Source organism: Juglans microcarpa x Juglans regia, chromosome 2S, assembly GCF_004785595.1.
Source record: "Juglans microcarpa x Juglans regia isolate MS1-56 chromosome 2S, Jm3101_v1.0, whole genome shotgun sequence".
Taxonomy (NCBI): domain Eukaryota; kingdom Viridiplantae; phylum Streptophyta; class Magnoliopsida; order Fagales; family Juglandaceae; genus Juglans; species Juglans microcarpa x Juglans regia.
Window position 1 is genome coordinate 697,783 of NC_054597.1, and position 15,824 is coordinate 713,606.

The 15,824-nt window shown below is 36.8% G+C and overlaps 1 pseudogene; it reads right to left on the reverse strand.

Moving 5' to 3' along the window:
• Positions 1 to 7,861: 7,861 nt before the first annotated feature.
• Positions 7,862 to 9,365, reverse strand: LOC121252105 (annotated as a pseudogene).
• Between the last annotated feature and the right edge of the window lie 6,459 nt (positions 9,366 to 15,824).

A 15,824-nucleotide genomic window follows, 5' to 3' on the forward strand; every position in this document is an offset into this window, starting at 1 on the left:
GTAGATGTTTAAAACTCCCATCTTGGACAAACATCTAGTGAGTGCTGGAGAGTGCACTGGTTTGGTAAGAAGATCAGCAAACTGTTCAGAGGAAAGGACGTGTGCAATAGCTATTTGGCCAGCTGAAATTTTATCGCGAACTAGATGACAATTTAGTTTGATGTGCTTGGTGCGCTCATGGAACACGGGGTTGGCAGCTATGTGCAATGCGGCTAAGTTATCGCAATACAGAGTGGCTGGACCATTAATTGTAATGCAGAGGTCATTGAGAAAGTATCGAAGCCATGTGAGCTCACAAACTACGGCAACCATGGCTCTATACTCTAATTCAGCTAAGGATCGTGATATTGTGTTCTGCTTCTTTGATTTCCAGGCAACGAGAGATTGACAAAGGAACACGCAAAAACCAGTGGTTGATCGTCGAGTATCATGACAATTGGCCCAATTAGCATCTGAGTAAGCTGAGTTTTAACGGTGAATTGGTCAAAAAAAAAAAGACCTTAGCCTGGTGCATTTTTGAGATACCGAATGACTTTAATGAGAGCATCATAGTGAGGTATCCGTGGGGCTTCCATGAACTGACTTCGAAGATTCACGTTGTAACTGATGACTGGTTGTGTATTAGTCAGAAAAAGTAACTTACCAACCAGTTTCCTATACAGAGTGGGATCATGAAATATTGCTCCTTCCTCCTTTTGAAACTTGATATTTGGTTCCATTGGTATGGGTGAATGCTTGGCAGCAAGCATACTAGTTTCGGATAAGATATCCAGAATGTATTTGAGTGAACCCAGATTTTTGATTTTGAATTTGGTGGATAAGAAGTGCTTGACTTCATCAGTTGATTTATGGTCCAAACTCATCAAAATAATGTTGTCAACGTAGATCAACAAAGCTGTAAAAGACGAGGCCGTAGTTAGACTTAGACTGCACGAAGCGAAATTCAGCAAGGGTGGATGAAAGCTTTGTGTTCCATTGACGGGATGCCTGTTGTAGACCATAGATACTCTTGTGTAGTTTGCATACTTTGTTTGCATGTGGCAAAGCAAGGCCAGGTGGAGGTAGCATATACAGTTCTTCGTTAAGTTCTCCATACAAGAACGCGTTGTTCACGTCCAATTGCTGTAAGTCCCATCCCTTTATGGCAGCCACAGCAAGAAGAGTGCGGATGGATACCATCTTAGCAACCGGTGAAAATGTATCATGGAAATCAATTCCTTCACGCTGAGTGAAGCCCTTCGTAACTAATCTCGCTTTTGCACGTTCGATTGAGCCGTCAGCTTTGAATTTGTATCGGTACACCCACCTGCAATCAATCGGCTTCTTGCCTGGGGGTAAATCGATGATGGACCATGTCTCACCGAGCTCTAGAGCAGTGAGCTCTTGATCCATTGCCTTACACCAGATGGGATCTTTGAGAGCTTGAATGTGTGATGTTGGTTCGGTGTGAACGGATATGGAAGCTATAAATGCTTTGAATGATGGTGATAAATAATCCTAAGACAACACAGAAGAGAGGGGAAATAGAATGTTCGAACCTGTTCTTTTGCTTGATTCAGTAGCTTTCAACTCAGAATAGGACAGAGATGGAGACAATGCATTACAATGGAATTCTTTGAGGTAAGCAGGGGCAGTTCGAGTTCGGGTGGATCGCCGTAAGGGCAATTCAGTTGGTGCAAATTTTTGATTGTCAGCTGGGAGTAGATAAGGTGTTTGATGAGAGATATTAGTAATTGGTGGGGATGAGTGAATCGAAGAGGTGGTATGAATGTCTTGGTTGTGGATGGGGGGTGTAGAACTGAGTTGCACAAGAGGTGTTTGATGGCTGTCGATGGGGGTTGCAGAACTGAGTTGCACAGGAGGTGTTTGATGGTTGGTGTCAATAAGTGCCGTAGGTGAGGGAGGAGGAGGCGAGACTTGTAATTCTTGGGGTTCGATGTTGGTTTGTTTCAAAGGGAAAATATCTTCATGAAATATGACGTTGCGGGAAAGAAATATCTGGTTTGTGGCGGTGTCGAGGAGTTTATATCCCTTAACCCCATAGGGATAGCCGATAAACAAGCATTTTCTGGCCCGAGCATCGAACTTGGAACTTCCATGGGTTAATGTTGAAGCAAAACAGAGGCATGCAAATGTTTTGAGGTGGGAATATGAGGGTTTCTTGTTATAGAGCATTTCAAAAGGAGACTTGCCTTGAAGGTTTGGAGAAGGGGTGTGGTTGATTAAGTAGACGGCATGGTTGATGAATTCGGTCCAGTATCTCATAGGTAGACCTGACTGAAATTTCAAGGCTCATGCAATGTTCAATATGTGCTGATGTTTACGCTCAGCAATGGCGTTTTGTTGAGGAGTGGCAACACAAGTGAGTTGATGCAATGTCCCTTTGGAAGCATAGATTGAGGGCATATTAAACTCGGCACTATTATCAGATCTTATAGTTTCGATCTGTGTGTTGAATTGGGTAGTCACAAGATAAAAGAAATTTTGAATGGATGTGCGAGCTTCAGATTTATTTTGGAGTAAATATATCCATGTGCATCTAGTAAATTGGTCCACTATTGTAAGAAAATATTTGACATTATTGTAAGCTTGGATCGGATTGGGACCCCAAATATCAACAGAAATTAAGTCAAATGGGCTTGAAGCCATGGTGTTTGATTGAGAAAATGGCAGTTTGCGCTGCTTTACGAGTGGACAAATTTCACAAGGAATGTTGGACGGAAATGTGGACTTTGAATTTGATTTTTGAATATCATTCAATACATGCTGTGTCATGGAACTATGTCCAAGTCTGTAATGCCATAGTGTGAATTCATCAAATTTTGAAGCATGTGTAGTGTTAACATAGCTGGAAGAGAAAATAGAAAAAAAAGATTGTAAAGCCGTGGGATCTGGTTTGGTATTTTGAAGATGATAGAGTCCATTATGCACTGTCCCCATGCCAATCGTCTTCCATGATGAAAGGTCCTGAATGTAGCAAGAGTTAGAAGAAAAAATGAGACAACAATTGGAATGAATGGATAAAGACTTGGCAGAGAGTAAATTGAAGGAGAAGGCAGGTACATAAAGCACATGTTTGAGAATGAGTTGATCAGAAAGTTGAATGTCACCAACGTGTGTGGCGGGTATTGTGGTGCCGTTTGGTAACCTGATTATATGTGAGATGAGGGTGATATTATGAGTAAAAAGACTGGGGCTACAGATCATGTGATCTGTAGCTCCAGTGTCTATTATCCAAGAGTGAGTGGTTTTTGTGATGTTATGTGATGTGTTTGTGGAAATGTAACAAGGAGTACCAGAAACAGGAGAAATTCCAGAAGTAGATGAATTTGAACAAGTGTGATTTGCAGCTGATGTAGTAACTGGGAGTTGAGGAGATTGGAGTAAGGCAAGGAGGCGAGTGTACTGCTCTTGAGTAATAGGTGAGCCATTGCCGATTTGTTCCTGGTCAAGTGAAGATTGATTAGCATGTGATTTAAACTTGGAATTATTTTTGTGACCTGGAGGAAATCCATTTAGCTTGTAGCACTTCTCTCTGGTATGTCCTGGTATGCGACAGTGAGAACACACAGGGAAATTAGGATTTGCTTTGAAGCACTGTCCAATGGGTGTCCCTGGATGTTGTAATGAGTGCAAAACAGTCGATCTTTCCGCGAGGAGGAATGGTTGCGTTGATTAGGTTCTCGTGCTGCCATTGTAATTGGTGAAGGAGGGGAATTAAGTTGTCGGCACCTTTCTTCTTGTTGTATAAGAGATAAAACTCGATTTAATGCTGGGAGAGGATCATGGAGTAATATTTGTGCACGAATGGCATCAAATGATTCATGCAGTCCATTGAGGAACTGCATGACTTTGCTTCGGTGAGTGTAATCCAGCAAAGTCTTCACTGCTCCACACGTACAAGAAGGCATATGTTCATATATTTCTAACTCATTCCAGAGACCTTTAAGTTTATTATAATATTGACTAATCGATTCATCATCTTGAGTAAGTGTTGAGATCGATTTAGTAAGCTGAAAAATCTGTGGAGCGTTTTGAATCGAAAATCGCTCGCGGAGATCATTCCAAACAGCTGCGGCAGTGTTTGCATGAGCAACGCTTGCTCGATGTTCAAAGCCAACGGAGTGTTGAATCCAAGCTATCACCAGATCATTGCAACGTTCCCAAGCAGTATAGAGAGGATCGGAATCAGTGGATGATTTGAGAATCTTGCCATCAATGAATCCTAATTTGTTTTTGATATTCAAGGCTCGGCACATGGTCCTTGCCCAGGTGACATAATTTTCAGTGGTTAGAAGATCAGGAACCAGTGGAGAAGAAGCTCCTTCACCGGGTTGGATATAATATGGACTAGCTGGGTGGTGTGGATTGGTCTCAGGATTGGAGGACATATTTTTATCGTTGGATGGAGGTAGGTCTGTCATGGCTCATGATACCATGTTAACAGTAGTGCATAGAACGCAGAAATACGAGAGCAGACAATGAAGAAGAAGAAGAAGGCCACAGATATTGAAGAAGGAATAATTAAATTGTATTGGAAATTCTTATATGTCTGTACTAGCAGTGTGCTACTATTTATAGATTACAAAAATGGAATGAAATAATAATAACAAATAAGAAATAATTGATAGCGTATAACAGAATGCATAACAGAATGGCCTCATGTAATTGCTGCATCTTTATCAGGTGGAATCGTGGGTTCTATATGCTCAGTTGTATCCTTTAATCTCAATAGTTTTGATGATCACTCCTAAATCCCATTGACTCAATTTTGTTCCCATTTGGTAATATTTTTAAAAGGAAAGTGATATACAAATTGTGTAAACCAATACAAAGTATCTCATAATATTGCCATACTTAATATAGAATATATTTATAATATTCTAATATGTATCATAATATGACTTATTCTGTATCATATTTAGTTTATTATGTAGATCAATTAATGTCATTGATTTATATTATTTTCATTCTTTCTCTAGTCTCAATATTCACCTATAAATAGGGACATAACTCCCTCTCTCTCTCTCTCTCCATCTCCTTTAATACTTTATTTTGTTTTTTACATGGTGTTAGAGCCCTTGACTAATGACAGGCTCGCTTTTGTGCATTATTTCTTTTAAAGTTCTTCCGCCCGCTGATCCAGCTCTCACAAAATTTTCTCATCTTTTTTTCATTATATTTTTTTCCTCATATTAGACCATCAATCGACTATATGAGTTGCATTTTAGTATTAGAGCCATCAGCTTCCTAGTCATGTCTCACAACGTTTTTTTCATCCATGATAGCCCCTAGAGGCTCAGATCTCTCACTCATTCTCTCTTCTCCATTTTATTTTCTATTTTATTTTATTTCCTATACAAATTAATTCACAACAACTATAGAGCTCCATAATAAAATTATAACTTTTAAGAACTCAATTAAACACATCAAGTCAAAGAAGAAGTAAAAAAAAAAAATAATAATAATAAAAAAATAAAAGAGTAAAAGTTTCATTAGATGGTTCATGAGTAATAGTTGGATTTTTTCATTCTTTTATCATTTTTGTTTTAAAAATTGAGTAATCTAACACAGGCGAACATTGGACCGTCCACTTTGCTGCAAATTGAGGGACCGAGCCTGATAGTTTTTCCAGGAGAGAAATGATATTTGCATTCTTAGTGTGTGCAAGATCCGTGTACTTCTTTTAAAAAAATGACAAAATTTTTTAATTGTGAACTTCATTATTTTTTAAATGAAGTGTACGATGATTGCACATTCGAAGATATCTAGCATTACTCTGTATTGCTTGTTTTATGCTCCACCTACAATCTTCAATATATGAGATAAAAAGACATTATTTGTGTATTTCGATTGAAGGAATGCACATTTTTGTTGAAAGTTAGATTATTATTTTAAAAAATAACAAGTGTTATTTATTGTTTTATCAGAGGTTATTTATCCATAGATTAATATTGTTGTTGTTTCTTTTCTAGTTCCGATAAGATTGATGCTATGCTAAGTCTGCGCTTTAATTAATACAAACTAGCCATGAATCCTGCATGGACGTGATGCGTGGCTGCTTATATACAGTAATATGAATGTGGTCTAGTTCATTACTAATTGTAATTATATTAAATATAGAGAAACAAAGGGGGCGATATAGAGAGAGATCAGATAATTATTCTACATAAAAGACTACATAACAATATATGTTTGAGATTGCAGTAAGAAATAAGGCTTAGTAGTGTTTTTAATTATAGATCTTTATTAAAAAACTCTACTATCAAACAATTGTTTACTATTTGGGAAAAGCTTTTTTGCCCACCTAGTTTGACCGCTCTAGTTAACCGTTGGTTAAAATATATATATTTTTTTACTTAGCGATTAAGGAAGTAATTTTAAGTATATTGGTGTATTTTTTTTATTTTTTAAAAATATTTAAATATATTAAAAAAATGTAAAAAGAAAAATGAGAAAAAAATAAAATACACATTTTGCCTATCGGTCAAGTTGAGTGGGCTACTCTAGGCGGCAAAGTAAGTCGGAAAAGCTTCTTTGCCCACCTAGTTTGACTACTCTTGTTGACTGTTGGTCAAAATATATATTTTTTTTACTTAGTGATTAAGGAAGTGATTTTAAGTGTATTGATTTTTTTTTTAATTTTTTAAAATATTTAAATATATTAAAAAAATGTGAAAGGAAAAAGCAAAAAAAAAAAAAAAAAAAAAAGCATGGGCGGCGGCATGCCAGCGGTAAATGCTAGGCGGTATAGTAGCACCACCCTTTAAAGTTAGTTATATTATTATTTTTTTTTTTTAAATATAGCATTATCTTCTTGAGCTTTTCAACAAAAACTTCAATTTGGTGCTTTTAAAAAAAAAAAAATAGATTTTCGACTTTTTAAGGTGCTTAATGCACTTTTTATAAATTTATCAAACATACTATAGTTTTACAAGCGAAAAAAAAAAAAAAACGTACTATAGTTTCTTTAAAAGAGTTGGCTATTAAAATAACTTTTTAAGCACAAAAACTCAAATCCAAACATGCATGTAGGGTATCCAAAAGCTAGCTATTGCATTAACAATAAATTCGGTTTGTAAAATATTTGAGTGCGCTAGCTAGCTGTTGTTATATTTAATCATTCCCATATATATTTCCTATTTCATACTTATTATTATTAGCTATCATGCTCTATCGGTATTTTCATTCTTCATCTACGCATTTTGTGGTTAATATTCATTGAAATAAATTTGAGAATACACATGAAAAAGAAGAAACACACACACACACACAAAACACTAGTATACTCGTATAATTGACACTTATCAAACAGCAACGGAAATCGTTATGTTTAGAAGATTGAGAAAGCTAGTACTGATAATGATAATATATATATTTATATATATTAAAAACCACAACAACAATTGTGAGGGGAGAATTCCCCAAGGGTTGGTCCGGGCTAGTGTATGAGAACCAGGATTGGCTGAGATGGCCCATAAAGGAAGACACAGGGCAAGAGTCATGACAAGAGGATGAGAGAATGTGTACCGTGGCACCACTGGCAGAGGTACCCCAGACCTTGACATGGCAGGACAACCTGACACTCCAAACTGGCCGAACGTCAGGGGCATCCCCATCTAGGCCTGCAACCCGATGACATTTAACCGGGTCTGGACTCTGTCCGACCCGACCCGGCACTGTTTGCGGGCCAACCCGGTCCGACCTGACCCGACCCGCTACTGTACAAGGTCGGGTTGGGTTTGTTACATGTCACAGACTTTTTTTTTTTTTTTCTCTGCCTGCCTGCTACATGCCATGGTGGTTATTGTGACATGTAATATAGTGAATTGTTCTTTGTGCTTTTAAATGAGATTAAAAAGAACCATCAAATCAGTTGTGCTGCTTTCTTATTTGTTTGGATAACAAACTTAGCTACTTAAAGTATACATGACATCTTTCGCTTACTCACTACCCGTGCCGGTGCCTTCCTTGGCTTCTTTGAGAATCAATTTCAAGAGCTTCTCGTACATATCGATGGCAGATTCAAGCATGTCAATGGCTCTGCTCCTGTCCTTTGCCACCAAAGTCAATATCTCTTCCATTTCTAGTGTTTGCTTCATGGGAAAACTCAACTCTCTACCAAAAAGACTCCGATTCCTTGATATATCAGTTGCATAAGTCCCTCCAACGCCATGCCCCTTGCCATAACTAATCCTCCCTGTGCTCACCACCATATCACTAATGCTCCCCATCTCATTTTTAAGAGCCATAATGATCTCTCCAGTCCTGATTACCCAAATCCATACACTTTCATCTTCTGCTGCAGATACCAAATTCCGCCCCTCATTTGTTATCCCCAAAGATATGACTCCCCCATCATGTTTTTAGGTCATTTCACCAGTTCCCCCCGTTGGCTAACAATTTTTTTGCTTCCAACCTTCAATGTTCCCTTGTAAACAGAACCATTTGACCTTGCTACATGAAACTCAGACTTTGTTGGGTCTAGTGCAACTCCAAAAATTATGCATGGGAATGCCACTGTCCTAAGATGTGTCCCACGTGAAAGATTCTAGAACTTACATATACAATCCAATGAGCAAGAGATTATTGTAGAGTTGTAGAGCTCTACTCCAAGAGTAATGTTAGTAACTGAATCAACATGTGTTGGAAATCGATGTAGTATGATATTGCCTCCATTCTCATGCCTGGCTAAAGAAAGTTCAAAAAATTTCAGAATTTCAGCAACCTCAAACTCAACCTCATAACAGAATTTCAGCAAAAAAACAATGTACTTAGACCAGTTTTAGGAAAGCTACCCAGAGGAAACAAAAACCCCAATGTATTTATTTATTTAGTTCTTATAATAACAACACATTGACACAACTCGAAAAAACAATCTAAAATAAAGAGGCATATTGGAAAATACCATCATATTCATACAAAATTTTATTGCGTCTTAGCCACAAAAGTCTAGCAATAACCAAGAAGAGTTCAAAATGTGCAGCTTCTAAATACCCTTCTATGGTAAGAACCAGGTCCATAAAATTGAGATAAGGAAGACTACACTTTCAATTTTTTTTTACAACAAAGAGGCCAAACATCCTTATCAGAAGGGCATCCCCAAACAGGGTTTATCCCAGAAAATTTGCACATGAATCCACATTAACCATGCCAATCAGTGAACAAAACCCAAAAGCTTTTCTGGGTTTGTACCCATCGTTGTCAAGATGAGAAAAAACCCAAAATATATAAAGATTGTTAGAATGGGCATTCCATGGTCCTCCATTTCGGTACCCATGCTTAAATGGGCATTCCATGGTCCTCCATTTACAGCTCTCAAACCCATGAGAAATAGAAACTAATGGATAAAAGGGGTCCTCCATTTCGGTGCAATTTAAGTTGCTCTACCCAACAACAAACTCACAAACTAGTTCAACATTTCAACAAACTCTGCAACCCAGAGAAAGTGCCCATCACAAAGTAGGGATTTCATGCAAAAATCCATCAAACTGTGGTGTGCAAATTAAAAATATCACCCAAAAATTATGAACATCTAATACCCAAACAAACACACGCACACACACACAGAGCACCAAACAAAGCTCAAAAACTTAAATCTTACCGAGAGAGAGAGAGAGAGAGAGAGAGAGAGAGAGAGAGAGAGAGAGAGAACGCACCTCTGCGATGACCGCTGCGACCGGCAACCGGCGACGCGAACGGCGACGGAGAATAGCGACAATGACTAGGGTTTCCGCAGTGGATAGGAGAGTGTTTTCGTCTTCAGCCTAGTAAGTGTTCTAGTCATCTTCAGCTCTGTTTTCTTCTTCAACTCAGAGTCGGTTTCGACGGGTTGATTTTACTAAAACCCGGTATTATACATTTGACCTGATGAACTCGTCTTTCAAGGGTTGGAGAAGTCGGTTCTGGCGAACGGATCGGGCTTACAGCCCATTATGCACAGCCCTATCCCCATCCCTGACACTGCTGTCTGGACGACATACAACGGGCATGCCCTCCTAGGTGTTAGCAACGACCCTGGTCAGGACTGGCAGAAAGTAGGAGGTTGCCAGGGACATGGGATCCCAGTACAAAGCCGCACACCGATCACCATCACCTCGGGACCCATCCCGACCAGGTATAAATACCCCTTTCTGTCGAGAATGGGGTTTTACTCACACTTACATTTTCTTGAACACTTCACTAGCCATGCATCCACGCGATGCGTACGTGGCTGAGTGTGTGTGTGTGTGTATATATATATATATATATATATATATATATGTAAGTAATATGAATGTGGAGATTATAAATTTTTTTGGGGGGCCATGTATAATGTGAGTCTGCCACTATGTAGAGAATTATAATAATGGACTAGATCATGTCAGTCATAAAAAAATTTGTATATTGGGAAAACTTAAAAGCAATAGGTGACTTGTATTCTGTATGTCTCAACTCAAAATTGTCTCGTTATGTGGATGCATGGCCAGTTAATTAGTATTAAAGTGCAGACTTAGCATAACATCATTATCGATGGGAAATAGAAAATGAACAACAATAATAGTTTATGGCAAAATAACATTTGATAGAACAATAATTATTATTTCTTGTTTTTTAAAAAATAATAAGAATCCAGTTTAATTTCAACAACAAAGTGAATCCCTTCAATCGAAATACACAAATTTATAATGTCTTTTTAATTATTTGATATATATATATATATATATATATCGAAGCTTGTAGGTGGAGCGTAGAAGTACAAGCAATATTAAAAAGTAAAATAAACAAGTTTGATGGGAGACAACCTCATCAGTTCCATCGATCACAAGTAGGATGGATGAATATAATTAGGCCAGTACTAGTTAGACAGGTTGTTGCATCTTTAGTTATGTGTAATCAATGACATTGTGGCTAGCTTTGGTATGTGATTTTTGGGTTTGTCATGAACGGCAATATAGTCAGTAGGCTGTATGATGGCTTTAGGCATGCGCTTGTCCCTGCATGTTCTTCATGAATGGATGATGTCAACCCCTTCTGTTGTGTTGTATGAAGTACATACATTTTTATTGTGTTATATATATGAGCTAAGTTATTGTTTTTTAAACGATGCATTGAGCGTAAACATCTTAGCATGCTAAATCAACAGGGGGAAAATAAAATTTAACAAATGCAAATTGCCTACTACACACTCTCATATGCAACAATAAAAAAGTTTAAATAAAAAAAAATCCACACTATTTCCGGCGATCAAAGGTCACCAGAGAACAAAATTAAGTCTTTGCCTATGGTGGCGACCAAAATTGTCGCCAAAAATACTATTTCTGACGATAATTGCCAGAAAAGGGTTTGCATCAACAGTTCAATTGTGGTGATAGCATGTGGCCGCATTTGTTTTTTTGCGTCGACCAACAACATTTTTCTCTTCTAAATAATATCGCTGCAACAACTTATAACGGCGACTTTGTGTGGCGACAATATCTTATTCGCAACAATAAATTTATCGTCGGTAATGTAGACCAATACTTAAGATCATTAGTGGCGGGCAATAACCACCGTAATAGATTTATGCGTTGCGGCAATGACTCTGACTTCTTAAACCACTTTTGCGGCGATAATTAAATCTTTTTACGGCAGCATCAGGTGTCGCAAAAAATCAATTTGTTGCGTCTCGGTTGATTTCTCGCTGCAACTTCTCAATTAAGTCAGCTTAATTGCCGCGATATGGAGGCAGTCTAATTTAGACACAATTGGTTATTTGCGACTGAAACTTGATGTTTTTGGGGCGATTGAGTTTGCCGGAAATGACAATATTCCTTGTAGTGCCATTTTTTTTTATAGTCCCAAAATTTTGTTTAATTTCTATATATTATCTACTTTCACCGATGTGACTTCTCCAAAATTAAAATTAAAATTAAGTTTATGAGAAATAATAAACTTATTAATATGGATCACAAAGTTTTTGTTATACAATATTGGGTTTCTTAATGTGGAATACAAAGTGAAATTACAAGAAAAATTAGTTAAGGCCAATAATCTATATGAAAAATAGTTTGTAGTTATGCTTTTATGATTTTTCAATCTTTTTTTTAATTTACATAAGAGAAATGATGTTTGCAGTCCTAGGATCATGTGCAAGCTCCGCCCACTCCCTTTGAAAAAAGTAGGCAAATTTAGAATCAACATGAAAAAAATCATTTATTAATGGTGGACCCTACTTTTTTTTTCAAAGGACGTGCTTAGAGCTTGCACACCTTAAGACTATATTTAACATTACTCTTTATATAAATGTGTCACACAGTAGAAAGATTGGGCCCCCTCGACACAATTGCTGGTTCCCCTACTGTCTCTATAGACAAACCATCTTAGAGACAGCACTCTGTCCCAAGACAAATTTAACAAACCCCACATTCTGTCTTAAGATAGAATTAAACAACCTCACACTATGTCTATGACAGAGTAGATGACACATTTTATGGACAAAAACCCAAGAGACTGTATTTTTTTAACCTAAAACAAAGAAATAACAAAAAACGTAAAAGATATACGGGAAAATAACGAATTATAGTTTGGAAAGCTATAGATCCACGTTTTCAACCTTAGAGGAAATAAAAAATGCAAACATAGAGACAGTGGTAGCGCGTTAGGACCATCTTGGAAGTACGACGGAATGTTAGGTCTGAAGAATCCAATGACCCTGGTCCCAGAAAAGCAGAGCGTGGTGGCGATAGAGCTCCCCTTGCGGCTGCGTGTGGATGTCATATGCAAACTTTGGGTCGCGCTTGTGGCTCACGCGCTGTTCCGTTTGACGAGATTATTCGTCCGTCTAAAGGATCGGCACCTTGGGAATCTTACGGTGGGGAGCGTGGTGGTCATCTGGCTCTGGAGAATAACAGATCTACATTTCGCCCTAGTGTGAACAAAAAAAAAAAAATAAAACCAGAAAAAAAAAAAAAAACTAGAGAGATGACTAGGGATGCAGGAGGGAGGAATGAGGGAGGGAGGAGCCAAAGCTCCAAGCTCCCTCTAGTCTGAATTTTTTGGGGGGGCTGCTGTGTAGAGAGAAAAGGGAGAGAGCGAGAATATGATTTTTTTAGAGAGAGAGTTGGTGTAAATAAAAGTCTATATTTGGGTATCCAAAAGCTAGCTATTGCATTAACAATAAATTTGGTTTGTGAACTATTTGAGTGTTGTTATATTTCACCATTCCCATACATATTTCCTACTAGGGGCAGGTGGTAATTCATGTTTGCAAGTCGAGTTCGTATAATGTCAAGTCATGATCATTTGACTATATAAATTAATCCGAACTTGATCCGTTAAGCAAATCGTGCCAATTTTACAAACCCTAACCCAACTCATTTAAATAACTGATCATATTGTGTCACCCGTTTTGACTTGTTTAATAATTAATTAGAAATAGGTCAACATGACACGACTCATTTCAACCCATTTCATGTAAATGGGTTGACCTGAACCCATTTATATCAAACTCAAACCTGTTAATTTTGTGTCGTGGTCATGTTGCGTTCATGGATTATGTCATATATAATCACCTCTATTTCATACTTCATATTATTATTAGTATCTTGCTCGATGTTATTTTCATTCTTTATCTACGCATTTTGTGGCTAATATTTATTGAAACAGGTTTGAGAATGCACATTTTGAAAAGAAGTAACACACACAACAGGGTATGTATACAGCTTCTATTATTGACACTAATGTGCAGCGTAAAAAAATAATTAGGAAATTAAAAAGAAAAATAGTTCTAATGATAATGATAAAACCAGAACAACAATAAATTGATTGCATCTTCGCATCATCATTTTCTGTTTAGGAATAAAATGCATGCGCAGCATGGCCATATTTAAACCGAACCATATATACATGATCATGTCATCCTAATTAAAATCTTTGCATGATGGGGGGTGAAAAATAAAATTCAAAATATAAAAAGGATCAAACCTCTAGAACGAAAGTGGTAAGATATCTCCTAGATGATATTAAATTGAAATGGTTACCTGCAAGCATTAAGAAAAAAAATCGTAAAAATAAATGCTAAATTAATAAAATTTACTACATACATGTATACCAAAATTGATTTGTTTGGTTTTTAAAACATCCTCTAGAAACAACAACAACAAAAAAAGCTCTCATAACATTTATTGAGAATGTGTATATTTTCATTAAAATTAAAAAAGTGAAAACAAGAAAGAAAAGCTCACGTGGAATCTATGAAGATTTTAAACCCAGTACCACAGATATCGATCTATCCAGACCAAATGATCAGCGACATTTGCATATAAGGTATCAACAACTATAACAACTAACAAGTTTCCACATATACATTAAATTATGATCTTGCATTATTCTAGAACACTGTACGTGGACATACTTACTGGACTCAAAATTAGATGGACAAGTACTGCACGTACGTACGTACTTCAGTCCCTATAAATAGAGGGTTGTCATGATCATGTTTAATCAACAGCAGGATAAGTAGTACCGAAAGCAAAATATTTCGAGAGTCTGAGTTAAGTAAGAAAATTAAAGGAGCCATGGAGGGAGCAATTGGTGCAACAAAAAGGGTGTTGGTGGTGATGATGCTTTTGCTTGCTGTTATTGTTGTACAAGCACAAGAAGTCTCTCCTCCCTCTCCTGGGTCCCCCATGCATGGAAATGGGTTTGTTTCATGCTCTCTAAAATGTGGTATCAAATGTTTGCCGAGTATTAAAATCGGTTCTGTAAAGTATGGATTTTGCATAGGTCTATGCATGATAGGATGCATACACTCTCCGAATGAAGTCGTCTATGATTGTACTAAAAAGTGCGTTGTATTCAAGACCACCGCGTTTAAACCTGGTATGATATTCCACTTAATTTTTCTAATAATTTTTACTCATGATCTCTCTCTATTTCTATTTTATACTATTTGGTTGAAGAGAATATATAAAAGTTTTACGTATTTGTTTCTTTGTGATAGATTCATATTATGAAGTGGGAAGTTATGTGGAATCCTGCTACGAGGGCTGCTCGAACAAAAGTACGTAGTACTGTTGGACATGGATTTTAATTCTTCGGCCTCGATCTCCAGCCGTAGCGCCTTAATAAACATATATCTCAATCGGCATGACCGAATGATCATATATATCTGATCAGGATTAATTATGTGTATTTTAATTAATTCATGAAAGTTTTATATTAGACTCAGGGTTGTCAAGGAATATTAGCGTTTTTTCAGATGATAGTACTCATGTTATTCAAATTTAATTAAAGATTAGTGTTTCCATGAAAGAACTTTTTTTCATAGCTCATTAATGATTGTACGTTATCATGAACGCGCATGCAGTCCTTACGTATGACTTTACTCAATCTATCCAAAATTAATTCCAATATTATATATTAATGTTACTCATAATGTATTATTTTTAAAATGGTGAAGATTTAAAAAATCCAAAATTTAAAATTCAAATTAAAGAATAAAAACAAGGATAAAATAGAGCTTACTCATGATCAGTAAGTATGGTATTGAATATATGTGTAGCACTATTATTTTTTAATCAAACATCTCTTTAATTTGACGGAAGAGTACAAAAAATAATCAAACGTGCTAGCAGTCTTTCGTCATCTAAAAACTAATTAACCAAAAACATCACTCTGCATAAGTCAACAACCGATCTTCATATTATATAAAGCCCAATTAATTAAACTTCCCAATATCTTCCTTTTGGGTCAATGAAACATTCAATGTTGAATACTCCTAAATCCCAATTGACTCAATTTTAATTGTTGCCAATAATTAGTAATATTTTAAAAAGAAAAGTGAGACAACTAGTACTCCATAA